We start from the raw sequence: 21,065 nt of genomic DNA on the forward strand, positions 1-21,065 counted from the left end.
TTACTGACTGGTTTTTGATGAAAAATATATGACCAGTATGACCAGTCAGTGGATACTTTCTCAACTGACACTGACTTTGCATAGGCCAAGCAGTGTCTTTACACAGCAGTGACTGGATTCTGACTCTGACTAAGATGTTTCATAGAAGCTCATTTTTGTCAGTGCCATAAAAGTAATGTCACTGTGAGAAAAAACAAGCACAGCAAGATGGTATTGATCTTTGTTATGCTCTCTTTCTCCATCCTATTTATAACAGAATAGGAAATTCCAAATGGAACTGCCAGTCACCAGCACTGAGCTGTGACAGTGTTTTAATATTCATGTACCTTCTTGTAATGAGCTAGTCAAGTCAAATGTCAGTGTTTCACAGCAGAGGCCCAATCCCACCTGCGATAAGCATCCAAATGGGAGAACACAAACAAACATGAAAAAGGATGTTTGTTATGTATGATTTCCACGAATGGTTATGCTGGCACCTGTGGGAGAAGCGCCTGTGGCTCGAGAGACAGAATAACCACAGACAGCAGGGAAACCTCAAAAAAGGTTCATATTATCGGCATCATAAAATTCAATTCCAGATGTTGAGGAGATATGGTATCTGCTCAACACTGTCTGCCTGTCAAAAAACAGGAGCATCTATAATCTTCTGATAAGCCACAGTCTAAGCTTCCCCAGACAATCCTCTTTTATTCTCTGTACCTTTCAATCATGTCTCTTATTGAGTTAGAGAAACAAATAGAGCTAGACTAAAGTTGCTTTCCCTTCCTTATGGATGACAGAATGCTAAAGAGAGATTCTGGAGTTGCTCCATCACAGCTGGGAGAACAGGTGGTAGGAAGAAGCCCTGGGGGAAACTCCAGTGGAGCAGACCTGGCCTGTAGGCAGCCTCAGGTACTGCTGCTGTCTTGCCGAAATGACAGGCATGAAGCAATTTTACTTTTCCTCTGATCTACGTACTTGGGTGAGACTAAAGTGGTGATTTGCTTATTTTTATCTTTTCTTTCCACTACATATATTATACGATCTAGATAGTGACATTCAGTTATGATGTTGGGATTTAAAGGTGGAGTCTGTTGTTCTAGAGAAAGAGTGACATTTGACATTTAGCTACTCAACACACTCAGATAGTTAGCCTGTACCAGATTTACCATCCATCTTGCTGAAATTGGAAAGATTTTGGCTACAGAAAGGATAATGTTGACCAAAAAAGTTTGTTTGATAATTTATTCAGCACCACAAAGTTCTGTATAATGAGTGCAAAGTCAAATGTGAATGCCATCCGAAGCATAAAACTTACACCATACTACATCATTTTAGTTTCTTTAAAAATTATTTTTAAATTTGATATGCAGATGCACTCCCCCACAAAATCCCCCTATCATTGTAGAAATATTGTTTTTTTTAAAGTCAGTTAATAAACATAAAAATTCCATTTTAAAAAAAATAACAAAATATCACATTGCCAGTTTTTTCCCTACAAGTACTTTCTCCAGATGATGAACTGCAATGACTTTGCTGATCCCAGCTTTTCATCTAGCAGTACCAGGTTGAACATTTTCATTGTCACTGTAAGAATCACTTTTGCTTCAGCACAATATTTTCACTTTCATCAACTTGTGATTTGTATTATTATTATTATTATTATTATTATTATTATTATTATTATTATTATTATTATTATTTTATCACAGTAAGATTACAGAGCTTCTAGCTTCTACTCTTGACACTTGTCTTACCTCATTTCAATACGTTATGAAAATCAACTTGCAAGACTTGCTTTTCATGTTAATCAACCACCTGAACATTAAATCTGCTTTTATATGCATCAACTACAATTCATGACCAATAATGCAACTTTGAAAAGGAATACAATTTTAAAGTCAGTGCAAACATATTCCATTCACTACATAGAAATCTTATCCACTATGGTTTGCCTTCAGAAACGTGGAAACAGTTGCGGTTATAGTATCTTGAAGGTCAATTGCTGTTTCTGAAAACAATTCTGACCATATAACAATGGTCAGATAAACAAGCTTTCTAATAGCATGACATATCAGAAAATGTCAGTTTCACTCTGAAAGTATCACTGCAAGTAGACTAACACAGAGAATACCCTTCTTGTAAAGTATTGTTCGAGGCCACACACAGCACTTACCTTTTACATCCATTTCATAAATGCATGGTTACATGGTTACTTCTACGTGAATGTACTTAAAAATGACATTCCCAGCAAGTTTACCTTGTTTTTCACTGGCAGTTTTTTCTCGCTTGTTGCTTTAAACCCAGTAGATGAAGCCAAGAGCTGCTTGTATTCCAGCAGCTCTCACTTCTCCATCTGCAGCCTTGACAGTAATTGTATAGTCCATGGTAGGGGTGTAAAACAGGGCTCTTTCACTGAGATGGAAGTAATTTTAATGTCATCTCAAGCAAGGATAAAATGACAAGAACTCAGTGTCACTGTCATGTTTTACCTTGAAACTGGTCAGTCTCGAAAAGACCGAATAATTGTGTATATGCTATATGCTATGGTTCAAAAAATATATCAATGCTGAGAGTTGCCCATTCTGCATTCATCCTTAGGCTCTGACAGGTGACTGCTTGAATACCTGTGGCTCAGCTCCTCACTTTTTAATGGAATGCTGCGTAAACACTCGGGCTGCAATGAAATGTTGTTTCAGCATCAACACTGCACTGTGCACAAGTGCATGCAAGATGCAACAACTTATTCTGTAGCTTGACACAAAAGAGAACTCTCGCTGTTCTGAACTTTGCAATGTATCCATTGACAAAAAAGGTCAGACACAAAAAAGTCTGATCTGATAATCTGATGAAATATTAGACAGAGTTTGATGCCATATAGGCACCACGTGCACAACCGATTGAGCAAGGAACAAGAGGGAAATGCTGAAAAGGAAGGTCGGGGTGCAAAAATGAAAGACAACATTAGTGGTTGGGCTCCACAATGAATGGAATATTAACCAAGGTCACAATTTTGGCCTCCTACAATTAAATGAACCTGGCTGACTATGATTTCAATTTTTAAGTGCATAGAAAACAGCCCAGGTAGATTAGACCCCTTTGTTTCAGACAAATCTGCCATCAGAGCTCCTTGTTTCACTCTTTCAAAGGACACAAATCTGACTGCTGCGTGCCTCTACAAGAAGATAAGAGTCCTCTGAGTGATGAGGAGTTAAATTTGTTGACACTTATTCTTATTAGGTTGATTCTGTGGTTCTAATTAAGCAGTCTTGACACTATGACTGAACAATTAGTCTGAATATGTCTATGCTCTATATGAAAAATAAGTAAAAATATCAAATATGTGATACACAACCACAGATCCTCAATTACTATATTATTCTTTAGTTAGCACAAAACTACTTTAATTAAAAATGACAATTATCACTACAACTAATGCTACTTCAAAATCACCATGGGCCTGAACTACTTATTGCTGAAAGCTTAAGTTATTTATTATTGGGTTTTGGGTTTTTTTTTTTTCATCACCAAGGGAGTACACTCATATAGCTTTGTTGAAAACAATCACTTAAATGGATGGAATTGTCCTGAGAAGAAAGTTGAACAATACCTTATGAGCAACATGTTAGGGAAAAAAATCATCCTGCTTGAAGTACTGGACCCCTGAATGGTGTGTCAAGCCATATATTTAGCTGTTTGTATGGCAGTAGAAACAAGAAAAGCACTCACAGAGCACAGTACTCCACCAAGGCTGCTCAGTAGTTGTATGATTTCCAATGGATGAAATCTTGAAAAAGTCATGGCAGAAATCACAGCATGATCAAATGTGTCCATTTAATAGAGATGTACCCACAAACAAAATGACCTTGTGTTGAGCACAGGCGTGTGTTATACATGTGCATATGCACGACCTAAATATGTACTGGGCAGTTAGAATTGATGGGACTCAGAAACACCCTCACAATTTAATCAGTTGTTCCTTGTATCATTTCGGATAAGTCCCGAGAAGTCAGCGCCAGTGGATTTGTAGTAGGAACACAATCATGTGATCGTCAGCTGGCAGCTAACGTAGTGTTCACTTGTTGTCATAGTTACAGTGACACCATGCCGCTATCACATGATAATACAGAAATATTTAACAAATCTGTGTATCCAGACTATAAGCCACATCACTGCCAAAATCTAATCACTTGGTCTTTGTTTCATTTCTGACCTTCCCTGAAAATTTCATCCAAATCATTTGTCCATTTTTGAATAATGTTGCTAAGAGACAAACAGACAGACAAACCAACGATGGTCGTCACATAACTCCACCGAGGCTCCACCTCCTTGATGGAGTAATTATTTCCTGAATGACATATATTCCAGAAATGTTTGTGCTCCCCTTTTCATTTTTTGTTGACAGAATTTCATATGAGATCTTTGAAGGAAGCATAGAAACAAGCAAACAAAAAGCCCTGTAGATTTATGCTGAACTGAAGCTGAAACAAGTCGTTTCAACTTGTCTTTTGAATAAAATATTGGTCGTGGAGCATGCATCTATGTACTGTAGAAATCTTGTGAGAAAACACTCAGATCATTAATTAACAGAGAAGTTAATGACAGTTTCCCAATAATGATTCTTCTTCTGTTGACCTGACTTTGTATTGATTTGACCTTCATTTTAAGGACTGCATTGGAGAAAAACTGAACAGGCAGATGATAAACAGTGGCTGTATGTAGAGCTTTCACACTGGTGCATTGCTGATCATGTGAACACATGTTTGGAGAGAAGATCAGAACCTCAACATCAAAGCTGGTCAGATATTATGACTTCATGTTAAGCATTTTACTCCTGCTGTCACTTGATCATTATTAGCTATTGCCTCTTTGAAGGATGTCTGCATTATTCAGCCTTTGATACAATATGTTCTGTTCCTCGTAGGCTACAAAGTGAAGTGGGATTCAGACTGAAATATTCACCACCCTCCAACCCCCTTTTCCAACTCAGGGTACATTCTGTACAAGCAGTGAATGTAGTTAAAATCATCTGACAGTGCTATTTCACTGTAATAGCTGCCTTCTCAAAACATTTATCCCAAATAAGTAAGAAAGTGAATTGTTACATGAATTACAGGCTTTCAGTGCAATAAAACATAATTTCCTTTTACACCCACCTTGTCACAATCAACTATAAAACATCAAGTTCTGATGTTGGAAATGATGATAATCTCAAAATAATTATCTATCTTTGCCATCAGGACAATACAGTGTGTCTCCAACAGTTTACAGACGATGTTATTTGAGGTTAGGATTTGAGACACATGATTTAACTTGTCATGCTGCATACTGCTTGGATCTAGTATATGATGATTATCACTCCTGCTGATGTTTCATTTTGCAGTGGCACTACCATTACCAGCATAATTGCATCTTCAAACCACCTAGAGATGTGCCCTTGTTGCAAAATCCATTAGCACACCACAACACTCCACCCCTGGGATGAGGATGGGGGTTTCCAGCAAGGGTTGATACGACTCTGTGCGATCCTGGCCTTCATTGATTGTCTTGCTAAGACAAGAAAATGAATGACTCACTTGGGTTTAAAAGGCTTTGCAGAATTAAATGTTACACACCTTTTGTTTCTTGCTGCCTCAAACTTTTGAAAACACATTTGGCAGCTCAACCACACAACTGTGAGGTTTTTGGCATCTGTTAACCACAGCAACTACTGAAAGGAGTTTGATGCAAAAATATTATTTTCATTCCTTATTCCATATTTTTCTTTCAATTATGTGAAACTCAAACAACGTCTCTCAATGCATCATGAAGAACATTTCTTTGTTTTCTCATGTGGGTCTCTGGAGAAAGCTACTGCTTGCTTTTTTGTCTCAAGTCTGTTCCAGCTTCATCCCACACCGCCCTATATTGTCTGTTATGTAATGCCTTACACACCACCTGAGGGCAACATTTCTTCCAGCGGCTGGGGAAATCTCATAAACAACGACTCTCATTTTTATTTTGCATTAAGCTTGATATTAACTTCTTCACACAGTTTCAAACTTTAGACGCAAGACTCAAAACTCTATCAAAAGAGAAATGAGCTCTGGAATATTACAAGTACATAATATATGAAACTTTAGTATGACAATATATGATACACGGTTCACATCATACACTGTGCAGGAAATTAAAGTGTTCCTTTGTTGCAATTACAGCACACTGAGGCAGTGAAAGAGTGACAGTCCTCTGTGTAGTTTCAATCATTACAACACAAAGGAAGAAGTCAGCAACCAGAAGCAGCTTGTATACAAGCCCAGTGAGGGACAAAACATTCTCACAAGAAACATTTGTCACTAATGGAAATTCCTAGCAACAATGATGCTAACTGTCAATGGCTGACCAATCCCTGAGCATCAAAATGAAACTGCCACATATAGAAATAAGAATCTCAAGGAAATGCACAGACTTGACAGAATTGGACATGTTTTATGTATTGTTAAAAGTGAGACCTTTGATTCGAAGGAACTATGTTTATTTAACTAGTTAGCATATTCACATGGTTAGCATGTCACAGATTTACATCTGCCCTGTGTATGAGCATCAACATCAACAGCTAAAACACACAAGAAATTCTGAAAGAGTGGTATGCGGATTGGTCTGAGCTACCCCCCCCAAGTGCTACGCATGAACACCATGTTTTTTTCCAGTGCAAACATGGAATTTGACAAGTATATTGGATTCGAATCGCTAACTTTACCTCTAGGGAGAAAAACTTAGTCATCTCTATATGAGCCATGTTGATGGAGCTGTATAGATGGCAATGATGGCCTGTTGGTTGGTTGAGCCATTACTATAATGAAATATCTCAACAACAACTTAATGACATTTTCTCCAGACATTCATGTTTCCCAGAAAATTAATTCACTTTTGCGACCCCCTCATTTTCCTCTGAGTATTATCATGAGGTGACAACTCTATGATCAAATGGTTTTGGAACTTGTGGCATTGTTTTAGATGAACTGCATCTGACCTGTAAACTGAATGGGAAGAGGTAGTGTTGCTATAGAAATCTATGGTACACCATCAGCAATTTATTTTTCCATCAATTGGGTGTTTCGGTTCTCTCAAACATCACACACCCTTGGCAAGGTAACCAAGCTAAGACTGATTAAACCTCAGTTTGTGATGTAGCATCAAGCTTCTAAAGATCTGCTCCCTTGACTTGGGGCCATCTTAATGTTCTTTCTAAAGCCTCTGTGGGGTTATGCATGGTTCGTTTCCTTCTTTCACCTTTCATGCCAAGTCGTGAGTATGCTCTGGAGAATGATTGCCCTGCAGGGCTGCAGCATCTATCCTCTCCAGGAAAGCATCTCATCATCCAGTCTTGTCTTTGGCAGTTGCTAGTAGGCAACCTTCTTATGCACCGTTTGGCAGCACGGCTATGATCTTATTTTTTCTATGAATAGGATCGTCAAATCTGTTCTGGTTGGAGTGTGGTCTGTGTAGTGTGCTTGGAGTTCCTACTGGTGTTGATGGCCCAACACATGGTGTCTGTGATAGTGTTCAAGCACTGGTTGTGCCACAAGTTGTATTTTTTGGCAACTGTTTAAGATGTGCTTAAATATCAGCCCATTAGATCTTCTTTTCCTCAACTTGCCCCCATCTAGTCCAGCACCTTGCTGTCCAGTCTCAAATGTGCTGTTATACTTCCCCTCCATCTCAGCTCTGAACCTCTCTTGGATGAGCTGCTGATATCACTTCCCATGGGCCTTGACATGGTGTGGTGTTTGTGTGGTTCTCAGCCCAGCTCTTCCTCTGGCCAATGATCCCTCAAGATTCTTATAATGCAATAATCTCTTCTTTATAATTTCTGACAATCTTAACTGTCACTCTTGCCTCTGAAATTCATACTGTAACACCTCCCTTGTGCACATGACCTTAAACTCCTCCTAGATGGACTTTAAAAGGCAATGTAGCTTGCATATGTTTCCATGAAGGGCAAAATTCCTCAAGCTTCTTGGAAAATCAAGTCATTTTCACAAGAGTTGATTGACTCTTCTCTCAATTTCCACAATGGCAAAGATATAAAACACACAAAGGAGTGGCCATAGAATTATTGGTAGTATTACATGTTGATAAATCTGTTTTGAATTTCCCTCCAAAACTCCTCACAGGTGTCCTTTCCTGTCATCTCACCTGAGACTGATGTCACTACACCACTAGGATGCCCTTAATCTACATTACATATTTCAGATTAGAATTAGAACTATATCAGGAAGGCAAACACAATATTTTTAAACCATGTTTGATGCTCAGAGAAATTGAATGAAAACAACTGTATCACTGCTGTGCAAAAAAACCCAACACATGTTTTTTTATCTTGATCGTTTTATGTCAAGAACGGCCCTTAACAAATTAAGACATTTGAAGCAAATGTTTTTAAAAATACTGTGAATGGCTTTGAGATGCATACGTGAGAGAGTAAATTGAGAGAGAACAACATCAGAATTGTGCTGTTGGATGAGAATGATACAGGTTCAGAAATGCAATCTGCTTAAAGAAATTTGTTAAGGTATAAACTTACTAGAATGAAACAGTAAAGATAGAAAATTGTATAGTACAGCACCAAAACAGTTTTATGTTGCATCTGAACTTATGCTGGTCAGTGTGTCCTCTGAGATTCAGTGCGACCATTTGAATGTGTGATGTTTATGAGTTCTAGTCAGCTGTTGGGCCTCTGCTGGTGAACCTCCAGTATTTAATTGACCTCTATCAAGAGTCAAGCATCCGCAGCACTTTGGCTGCTGCACAGCCATCTTCACCACTGGACTGGAGAATTTAATTACTCTAGCTTCCTCTTGCCCACAAATACTGGCTGCATCAGGGAAAGTTAACTCTCTGGAGTTTGCTGTTTGCAACACTGCGCATTATTTACAATCACAAAGGTGCACAATGAATTCAGAATGTCAGGGGGGGGGGCATGCATCAGTATACTAAAATGCATATGTAATTCCTGGTTCTCTGCAGTCCACTGGTCTCCCACCAATGCAGAATTTAATATACAAGCAATTTAACTATAGTGCTGTAATTTTTCTTTGCTTTATTGGGTGTGTGGGTGAAGGCTGAAAGTGGTACTACAAGAGCCTAATGGAACAGTGTTTCAGATTTCAGCAATTCCATTCACTTAGGTGATTGTTCAGTTTTCAAAAGGAGCACACACTGAATAAAGTAAATGTATTTTAATACTAAGGTGACACAATGACACTGACATGGAGATACAGTACAGTTGGCTGAAGTTTCTACAGGATTTGCTAATGACAGTAAGTGTACATCTATTCCTGAGGAAAATAAAATAAATCTAAGAGTGTCCATATGGCCTCTTGGCTGTTAAGTTACTGAGTAGACACACACTCAGACACACACACACACACACACACTGTAGCACTGGTAGCTCCGTCTGTCTTGCTGGGAGTATCCACTGCTCCACTAACAGCTGTTCACTGGTGTCCCTTGTGGCCTTCTGCCAAACGAAATGTACATCTAAGCCCACAACCACACAAACCTACCTTGCGCAGTGTGGCGTGTTGGCACAAATGAGTAAATAAATAAAATGAAGAAGTGTATTAAACACTTAATTTACCTCCCAAGAGCAATGGCAGCTACTTCTTAAAACATTTAATGAAGGAATGTTAGAAAGGAGGGAGGGAGATTATTAAAACGAGCTTCTGGTCAAGGAGAATGAAGTCCAACTGTAAACACGGTTAAAAAAAACAAAGGATTATGAAGAAATGAGCTGCTTGCATGACAGCATAAATCAGTGGGAGGCATTCTCCTCTAATGGAAAGCTGGGGCCTGTACCGAGGACCTTATCAATCATAGAGATAGAGCTGCCACCATATTGACTATGCACTAAACAAACAATATCTAGGATGAGGTCTAAGTGCTATTCCCAATACGGGCCACATTGTAGATCATTCCTCTGCCAACGTCTCATGGGAGCACATTGAATTATTGAGAATGCATGCAGAGCATGGTCACCTCGAAAGAACTGAACAGTATGCCTTTGCTGAAGGTTTAAATTTCCCTTCTTTGTAATATATCAGGCTGCAACAATTTCATTAAAGATGCCAATTTAACAAAGCTTTCCAAAGTGTTAGAATGTATGAATGTGACATCTGTATAATCCAAAAGTGAGCCTGGCTCAGATCCAAACTTTAGCAAAATATAAGAAGCAAAAGTGACTATATTGTGTTTATGAATCATACATTTAGTTCTGTAATATTTCTGTGGTATATTTCCGTGTGACCTGATTTATACAGCCTAATTCATTAAGTCATAATGCTGCTGTATGTAATTACAGTTTGTATTTTATTTTATTTTTTTGTAGTTTTCCAAAGGTACTGGGTATATCATGTGGTGTTAAAGGAAAAATATCGTTGTGCAATGACACTCCATTTTCACATAAAATATCACAATTTTTGTAGAATTTTCAAGGAATGTCTTAATTAAAAAAAACATTCCTTCGACTCAGCTTTGATTTTCTATGCTTACAAACTCTGTTTTTTAATAGAGAACCTTCAAACTAGGCTTATGAATTCAGTTTCTTTAGAAATCAGATACCCCTATATCAGCTTCAAGTTTCAAGATCAGACCAAAGGTAATATACACAAGTTCTGGTCTTAGCTTTTATTATAATGATATTTATAATTAAAATATTATTATTAGTGTTATTTTTTGCCCCATTAAGGTTCATTGTCACAGTTGTACAAATTTCTGCACAAGGAAGCAGTAAGATCAGGACCTGTGTGTTTTGTCGATACAGCACACTCATTCACTTCCGAATTTTCAACACCATACATGGTTGCTTCATAGCGTGACGAAGAAATACACTACCGGTCAAAAGTTTTAGAATGCAGCAATATTTATTGAAATTCAAGTAGTTCATGTCAAGCTTGAAATGGTACAAAGGTAAGTGGTGAACTGCCAGAGGTTAAAAGAAAGTCTGGTTCCCCAAAACTGAAAAAAATAATGTACATTTCAGAATTATACAAAAAGGCCTTTTTCAGTGAACAAGAAATAGTTTAACAACTTAAAGCTGTTCTGCAGCAATGGAGGTTGATCAAGCCTTGAAAGTTGTTGCTACCAAATCTTGCAGGTGTCCCAACTTTTCTTGATTACTTACAACCTCCTCTGTCTGCATAAAAGTAGTGCTGGAACACACCGTGGCATCATATCCTCGAGAGCATTATTTGAACAGTATTGTACTGCAGAAAGTAATGTTGCTATAAAAATGGCGAGCAAAAGGCAATTGACAATAGAAGAGAGACAGACCATCATAACACTTAAAAATGTAGGTCTTTCCTACAGAGAAATTGCGAAGAAAATCAAGGTGTCAGTGAGTGCAGTTTTCGTCACCATCAAAAGGCACTCAGAAACTGGAGGAAACTCTGACAGGAAGAGGTCTGGAAGACCCAAAGCCACAACAGAATCAGAAGACAAGTTTCTGACAGTCAACAGCTTGGTGATAGGCGGCTCACAGGACAACAGCTTCAAGCACAGCTTAATAGTGGTCGTAGTAAGAAGTCTCAGTTTCAACTGTGAAGAGAAGACTGAGTTGCAGCAAGAAAGCCATTGCTAAGATATCAGAATAAGAAAAGGAGCTTGCCTGGGCCATGAAACACTGCCAGTGGACTACTGAAGAGTGGAAGAAGGTATTATGGACTGATGAATCAAAATTTGAAATCTTTGGTGCATCACACATGATTTTTGTACGGTGTTGAGTAGGTGAAAGGATGCCGTCAAGTAGTGTGTGACATCAACTGTCAAACATGGTGGGGGGTTTGGTGGGGACTGGGGTGGGTGGGGTTGGGGTTTGGGTGGTGGGTGGGTCCTCGTGCCCCGGGCCGCCTGGGTCAGTCTTGGTGCATTAGGGGGTGTCGGTAGCTGCTCCCTCTTGTTCTCCGGGTTCGCGTCGTTCACGGTGGCCCCGGTGGCTCTCTGGGGGCGCCACCCTGTGGCTCCTACGGCCCGGGGGGAGGGGTGCCCTGTTGGCTTGGCCCTGCCTTGCCATGATTGCTGTTCTGGGCTTCGGGGTTCTTCACACTTGCATGTTTGATCAGGTCTCGCCAGCTACTGCCGAGTCCCATTTCAGCGAGGGATGGGACCCGCCAGAATGTGCTGAGAATCTCTCCAGAGTCTCTACCCTAAACTCATTCTCTCTCGCACTAGTATCCTCTTCTGGCCTGTTCTATTCTATTCTACACTATCAAGACATCCACAATTATGGTGCTCAGTACCGTTTAATTATTTATTTATTGAATCTCTTTTTCTTTTGTGTTGGTTTGGTTTTCTTTTCTTTTTTCAAATTTTTTTTATTTTATTGATGGACAGTTAGTAGTTGGGAATAACACACCGCCTTACAATCTTTAATTGTAATAGCACCGCCTGTTAATTTCTATCCCAGTTCGTCCTGTTCGTCCTGTTCGTCCTGTTCGTCCTGTCCAGTCTTTGTTTCCCCCACACATCACTGAGGTGTAGCACTGCCCTCCCTGGCTCATAATAGGGAATTCTAATAAAGAATGTCTGCTTAGCTTTCAGGGAGGGCTGGTGATGGTCACACACATGCACTAAATATTAAAATATTTGGCTGCAAGACTAAAATATGCATTAATCTCATACATTGTTGACACCTCTTTTGTGGAGTTAAACAATGAGAACAAATGCAGACAAAAAAAAAGAAAAAAAAAAGTCAAACATGGAGGAGGAAGCATGATGGTCTGGGGCTGTTTTGCTGGATCCAGTGTTGGTGACTTATACAGTGTGAGAGGTACCCTGAACCTAAACTGCTACCACAGCATTCTGCAGCACCATGCAGTACCCTCTGGTATGTTCCTAGTTGGTCAGGAGTTCATCCCAAGATAATGACCCAAAACACAAGTCCAAACCATAACCATAACCACACCATGAAGATAAAAGAACACTCCAAGCAACTCTGTGAAAAGGCTATTGAAAAGCATTTATCAAAGGATGGATACAAGGAAATTTCACTGAGTATCCCTTGGATTACAATTAAATTCTTCATTAAGAGATGGAAGGAATATTGCATGTGTGAATCTGCAGAGAGCAGACTGTCCTCAAAAACCGTTTGACCTTGCAAGAAAGAGACTAGAGAGGGAGGCCACCAAGACACCTATGACTCCTCTGACGGAGTTATAAGCTCCAGCAGCTGAGATGGTAGAGATTGTGCATACAACAACCGTTGACAGCATTTGTCACCAGTCCAAGTCTTATGGTACCATGCTAAACGGAAGCCATTTTTGAAAAAATAAATAATCCTCATCTAGAGTTTGCCAGAAGGCATGTGGGAGACTTTGAAGTCAACTGGAAAACGGTTCTTTGGTTTGATGAGAACAAAATGGCTGTCAGACTAAACGCTATGTTTGACGGACACCAAACACTGCACATCATCACAAACTTACTATCCCCACAATGAAGCATAGTGGTGGCAGCATCATGGTGTGAAGTATAGTGGTGGCAGCATCATAATGTCGGGATGCTTCTCAGTAGCAGAAAAGCTGGAAAGGTGTGAGTGAAAAGAATACAGCAAAGTATATGGAAATCCTGGGGGACAACCTGATACAGTCTGCAAAAGATCTGTGGCTTCACAGAATAATTGGGACAATATGTGTTTTCCACCAAGACAAGGATTTAAAATATACAGCTAAAGCTATAGAGAAATGGTTTCAGACACAAAATAAATGTTCTGGAGTAGGCGAGTCAGAGTCCAGACCTCAAGCTAACTTTGAATTTGTGGCTGGACTAAAAAATAAAATAAATAATAATAAATAAACAAAAAAAAAATCACAGTGGGAAAGAGCTTGAACAGCTTTGTAAAGAAGAATGGGGTAAAATTACAATGTCCAACTGTGCAAAACTGATTGGGCTCTATCTACACAGGCATACTGCTGTAATTGTGGCCAACGCTGCATCTACTAAATACTGACTTGAAAGGGGTGAGTGCTTTTACAACTACTTGTTTTATACTTTATATTTAAAATTAATTGACATTGCTTTGCAGCAAACTGTTTTCACCTGGACATGAAAAGAAACAAAGAGAGAAAATTTCCAAACAGAGTAAATACTTTTCATAGGCACTGTACATGGGTGTAGATTAGGTAACAAGATAGGATACTACTTCTTTGTTGCTGAAATTAATCAACCTAGCAAAAGCTTCTGGAGTTTAGAGGTACTCTTTACTTTTGGATCAGCTTAGAATTGACATAAATCTCCCCTCAGGTGCTCTAACATTGTTGTACATCACAATTGTCTATTTTAACTTATGTTCCTGTAGGTGAAGTGATGTGATTCACATTTTTCATGTGCCCATTTTCTCTCAACCTGCATTGTCAACTATAGCTGCTGTTAGAAATTCCTGCATTTCCCAGAATGGCTTTTAACAGCCTCTGACAAAGAGGTTCTCTGTGCTGTAAACATGTAGGTGGGGAAAGCAACAGCAACAATGCAGCAGGTCTGTGAAAAACTGAAAGAGACAAGGAGAGAACAATGCCAGGGATTTGTATGGCTGTTTAACACAGAATGGTGAGTCTAGAAACACTTAGGGGCCATGGTTAGGGACTAAGGAGCCCAAAGCATATGAATAAACAACCTAGCACACAAAGCCTTTACTTTTGGCCATCAAGTATATTCTCACACGATGATTACCTTTGTATCGCTACATCATTATGGGAAATATAAAAAAACAACAATGCTTTGATTGCTTAGTTAGCAGTTTGTTAAAACATGTAAAATATTGTGGCAACAAAAACTTGAAAATGAAAACTTAATTTAATTGTTTCAAAGACGGATGCCAATGAGAGCCCTATCTCCAGCTGCAACCAATCACTGCATCTCACACATTCTGCTGGATACTGTCGGTGGGTCATGAGGTTAATGATTTTGTGCTTTGTCAAATCAGATTTATTATCTGAGCATGGATTAATTTGTCAGTATTGTGCGGTCCATTAAGGCACTACCAAGCAAAGCCTTAATTAGAAGAACGTAATTGCAGTGATTACCACCCTCCTCTTGAGGCGTTATAAATGGGTGGAGGAACAGAAATCACCACCAACTTTTGGGAGTGACGCAAATTAAGTGTGGTGCTCTAAGAAGTTACACAATGCAATAGTATGTGTAGCCTCACACTCTTCGTGTTTCCTCCAAGATATGATTCCCTTAATCTCTTTGGATAGCCTGAACAAAATTACTGAGTGATTGCTCAAGTGTTGTTCACATAGATAATGTTCTGTGTGGAAAATCGCAACAAATTAAATTATTCCTACTGAGGGAGTATTGTATTGGAGGGCTGGAAGCAAGTGCAGCTACAATCTCATGCAAGAGACACAAAAACAACCCAAAAACACAGTCGGCTCTGTAGGCAGCATTAGTGCTTGTTTGTCTGTGACATTGATAAGCATATGCAATCGGATGAAAGACTGGAAGGATGCTTTTGGATTGGAGGGCAGAGCTGATCCACAGGAGCCAGAAGCACATTACCTTATCTCAACCTCTGCTCAGTGTTGTCTTTCTGTGGGAGGTTTCCATATGGTAATGTTTCTCTGCCCCATCATTCTGCAGGTAAAGCTGAAAACACAAGTTGTGGTGCTGCTGTTAAGCTGGTCTGTGTTACTAGTCCACATTATAGTGCTTTCCATACTGATACAGGCCCAGTCAGATAGAACCTCAGTCCTAAATCAAAAGCAGTTTATATTTCAGTAGGACATCCATTCAGTAGCTACATCTTATTTATCATAATTAAAAGATTTTAAGTCTACCTTGCGTTTTAACATTGAATCATGGTCAGTTTAATTTGGCTGTTTTGAGAAGAATGACTGAGTGCAATGAATGTGTCTCAGTGACTGTACTACAAAGACAACTGTATCGGGAAGATACAGTCATTGGTACATCAGTATTTCTTATGATAACTACACCATGCAGATAAAAGAATTCTCCAAGCAACTTCCAAGTCACCGAATATGTGTTGGAGTACAGTTAAATTTAGCATTAAGAGATAGAAGGAATATGGCATACCTTAAATCTGCACAGAATTGGCTGTGCTCAAAGAGAAAGACTATTGACAGAGGCCATCAAGATATCTATAGTATGACTCCTCTGAAGGAGTTTCTAAGCTTCAGCCATTGGAATGGTGCTTACAAAAACTGTTACCTGGCTTCTTCAGCAGTCAAGCTTTATGGGAACATGATAAATAAAGCCACGATTGAAAAATCCTGATCAGAGTTTGCCAGAGGGCATATGGGAGACTCTGAAGTGAACTGAACCCCCAGAGCAAGCCTTTTGGCTTGCTCTGGGGGTCAGGCATATGGGTTCTGTAAAGCGTCTCGAGACAATTTGACTGTAATTGGCGCTATATAAATAAAATTGAATTGAAAATTGAATTGAAAAACTGTGAGTAGGTTCTTTGGTTGGATGAGAACAAAATTGAGCTTTTAGGCCATGAGAATAAATGCTATATAAGACAGGCACCAAACATCGCACATCTTCACAAAATCACTATCCTCACAGTGTAGCATGGTGGTGATAGCATCATGATGTGGGGTGCTTCTCGGTAGCAGGAGGGCCTGGAAAGGTGGAGGCTCACATGAATGCCGCAAAGTATAGGGGAAATCCTGGACGACAACCTGATGCAGTCTCCAGGGGAACTGCAACTTGGGGGAATATTTCTTTCCCAGCAAAACTGTAACATGAAGCATAAAGCAAAAGCTACACAGAAATGATTTAAAGACGAGATAAATGGTGTAAAGGGGCTGAATCAGAGTCTATACCTCAACCCAATTGAGAATTTGTGGGAGGACTTGAAAAGGGTTGTTAATTTACCATACCTGTCCAACATGACAGGGTGGTTTTGCAAAGAAGAATGGTATAAAACTGCAGTGTCCAGATGTGCAGCACTGCTTTTGTAGCACTGTTGTAGAGGCAGGGACCATTTTCCCTGTGAATTCTCATCCTAGCAGGGTAGGTGTCTGGAAACATATCTGTTTCTCCTTCAGGAATTTCTTTATGTCTTTGCATTCTCTGAGTTTGTTGTTCACCTCAGTAGGAAAGTCATGTGCAAATGCCACCAGCTTTCCCTCACAGGTGATTCTCTTTGCCCAAGCTGTTTTCAGTATTTTGTCTTTAATGCCATATCTCTGGAAGCTAACCAGAATAGATCGTGAGACGGCGTCATCCTGAGGTTTAGGGCCGATTGACCAGTGTGCCTGCTGAATTTGTAAGTCTGCGTTTCTGTCGAGCCCCAGCTCTGTCTGCAGAAAGTTATCAGAGAACGTTAGCATAGAGCTTCCCTCTGTGCCTTCCTTAATGCCATGTATGTGAATGTTGTTACTGCGTGATCTTCCTTCGAAGTCCGTTACCTTCGCCTGGAGGAGTCTTTGCTATTTGAGAGAATGAAGCATGGTGTCCCTTAGGTTGGTATTAGCGGACTCCATTTCCTCCACTCGCTGTTCTGCTTCAGTTAGCCTCACACCACGGTTACGAATATCGCCGATAACATTTTGTAGCTTTTGGTTTATCTCCGTCATGAAACTGTTGAATTCTTCCTTAATATCATTTCTGAAGTCATTTTTTACGTCAGTTAGTTCCCGCTTAAGTTTCGTTTTCAGGCTTTGTATATGTCTGCCTAGGTTTTGAATTGCTTTAGCGGTGGTAATGTCCCCCTCCTCTGCCTCACACTTCATGTTCCCCATGCTGGTTATGTTGACGGTTGCCACTCTTTTTTTTTAGCCTCACTGTCTTTGTTTTTCTCTGAAGCAGGTTTCTTGCTTTGAACCCCATTCATTGTAAGTAATTTTGGCATCTTGTGTATCTCGTGTTTCGGTGGATTTTCTTAATAAATTGACCAGGAGAGTTTTGATGTACATCGCCATCTTGAAATGCTTACCCAGAAAAGAGACAAATTTCATTTTCAATGACAAATCCTTTTTTTCAAAGACAACCTATATGGGCTGCACGCTGGCTTGGTGGTTAGCACTGTCGCCATGTAGCTAGAAGGTCCCCAGTTCTGTGTAGAGTTTGCATGTTGTCCCTGTGCAAGCGTAGGTTTTCTCTGGGTACTTCGGCTTCCTCCCACAGTCCAAAAACATACTGAGGTTAACTCATGATTCTAAATTGTCCGTTGGTGTGAATGTGAGTGTGCTTGTGGGCCTCTATGTGTAGCCTTGTGATAGACTGGTGGCCTGTCATGGGTGTCCCCTGCCTTCATCCCTAAGTCAGCGGGGATCGACTCCAAACCCATTCCCCTCCCTCGTCATCCATCCATCCATCCATGGATGAAGGATGAAAGGAAGGATGGATGATGGACAACCTATATTGTGTCTATTTTAGCTTCATAAAAGAAGCACATTTGGTGAGTGCAGAAAGCAATGAGGCAAAAGAGGTTAAAAGGTTGCATAGAGCTGAGAACACAAACTCCCTGAGTACATTCCATCAAGGATGCGACAGTATCAAAAATCAGAAGCCATTTTCCCGCATTCATTATGTAGACATTAAATAATGGTTCATTTTAGGAAAATATATCTGTGTAATTAAGCTTATAATATGGTTATAATAATAACTGAATGAGAAAAATGATGACAGTTAACAGATTACCATGCTTTTGTATAGTAAATTAATTAAAGTTGCTTGCTGTTGTATCTCTTTTGCAATGCTTTCATAGAGGGATGCCATTTTTCTCATTGTTCAAACAGAGAACATGTAGATAAAATTTTAATCTTTGGTTCGCACATGCACAGTTCCTTTGGGCAATGTGTAGACTGTGAATTTTATGTCAGAGCCAAAGCACGTGTATCATTTTCATGTGTGACAAATGAGGCAGAACAGTGGGGGGCTTCATACAACTTGACCAATCAAGATCTTTTCGTTCATTTTAAAGTGAGAGCAGCAAGCCCTTAGCTTGATTCCCAGTTTGTATGGAATACATATTGATTCTGGCCTTTTGAAGCCATCCATCTTCCACCAATGGGCTCGGGTGCCCCCAGCCTCTAGGCTTGTTGCTTGTATTTCAGCAGCTGGTAGCTACCATGTGAGATATAACTAATCGATTGTGGACAGCGTTATGGAATATAATTTATGGATTTGAGTGCAGCCAACATTTAGCTATAATTAAGCAGGCTTATTTGTAGATATGAGGCTGGTGTGCTCGGGATCCCCTGAGATAAGTGGAGACAGATGTGTGTGGGTGGTACAGGGTGGATGGAGCAGAGGGAGGTCAGGTTTATCCTCAGTGAAAACATGTCAGTTACATTTAATTGACAGGATGCATGTTTGAGTGCACACTTGCAGTTGTTTTCCCTCCAGATGCTTTGTCTATATGTGTGTACTTGTTTTTTTTTTTTTTATTGCAATGAAAATTTTAGTTTTTGACCTTTAGAGTGATGGCATGAGGTCACTCTGATTCTCAACCTCTTCTAGTGACAAGTTAGGTTCTTAGGTTTACGATTAAAGGCTCTTGTGTAGTTTTGGTCGACTGTGTGATGCTTCAGGTAACCATGGACCAAAATACTGTTTATGTCCTGCATTCTGCTAGGGCACATGAGAGCTAATTCACACATAGAGGTAATATGTAAACATGCATATTGACAGTTTGTGTCAGTTATGTACTGTACGCAACAGCATCAATGCAACAACAAGAAGAAGTGGAAACAACAATATTAAGATAACGCCAGGGGTGTTATAAATTAACAATTTAAAAATAAAGGTGTGGCAGAGTGGGATGTCCAATAACTGCAAGACCGGCAGTTCAGTCCCCAGCCCCTTCACATTTCAAGGTGTCCTTGTGCAAGACACTGAACCCAAAGTTGTGCATGGAAGTTCTGTTTCCATTGGTGTGTGAAATGTGTGTGTTAATGGTGAATGAGACATATTGTAAAGTGCTTTGAGTACCACTAAAGTATAAAAATACAGTGTAAGTGCAGGCCATTTACCATTTATTTTCCATTGGTTAATGTATACTATTTTGTTCAGGCTGCCTGCTTAGATTTGACTGACAGAGACTCAGTCTTATTATTTAATAGCTGCACCTTATGCATGTTCTAGCACATCTCACTAAGAGTTTAAAATGTTGCTTCAGTGGTTTTAAAAATTGGTATCACTCTTGTGTGACTGTTAAGCTTTAGATGTGTCTCATGGTAAAGTATCATCATGTTTTAAATCTATCATACCTTGAATATGGAAGTAAAACTTGCAAATCAAATTACAATATATGTTAGAAAATCACAATGAGATCTTTTCCCTGAATTGTCCAGCCCTGCTCAGCAATGAAGTTTCAGAATATTAATCTAAAACAATCCCCTGAAAGTGCCTTAGTGCTAGGGAGAACTGCAGAGCAAGTCTCAAAATTATACTGAGCCAAAGTGCATGAGTACAAAAAATGTTTCTTGTCTTGTGTCTCTGAATAATCAAACCGATGGTGCCACACACTATGTCCCTCCTGAACAGGGCTGATCTTCAGGTCTTTCCGTGCTTCAGCAGGTAAGAGTTAACAACGTGCAGAAAAACAGAATCAAATCACATCTTTGGGCACACTCCCTCACAGGGCCTGGTCATGTCAGGCACTGACAAAGCTTGACATCCTGATGCAGTGTTGTGAACATAGGCAGCAACACACATCCCTGTAAGAGAATTATGCATTAAAATATAACACTCTAACTCTAAAACGTAAGATTTCAACCAGCAAACAGTCATAGTATGATGTGTTTGAGTTCACTTGCTTTATATCACATCACATTTCCTGGAATGTGACGTTCCCATTGTGTTGTTGTTGCTGAAACGATGTATCATGCAGCCCTAAGTGAGCTTAAACATAAACACCTCAAACTGCATACTGGCAGCAAATATTTCAAACACCAGCTAAATGTTTGATTAATGTGTTCTTAATGTATGAGCCAAGCTTGGCAAATAACTGTGCATTTTAGCATCTTGTCCTCCATATCATTCCACGTGGATTTATTTTATGATTTATGATAAAATTTTTAGCTGAAACAACCCACCGTGAAGCTGATTGCATCATTAAAGTTTAACATCACAAGTGTTTC

The sequence above is a fragment of the Amphiprion ocellaris genome, chromosome 8 (assembly GCF_022539595.1).
Source record: "Amphiprion ocellaris isolate individual 3 ecotype Okinawa chromosome 8, ASM2253959v1, whole genome shotgun sequence".
Classification (NCBI taxonomy): Eukaryota; Metazoa; Chordata; class Actinopteri; family Pomacentridae; genus Amphiprion; species Amphiprion ocellaris.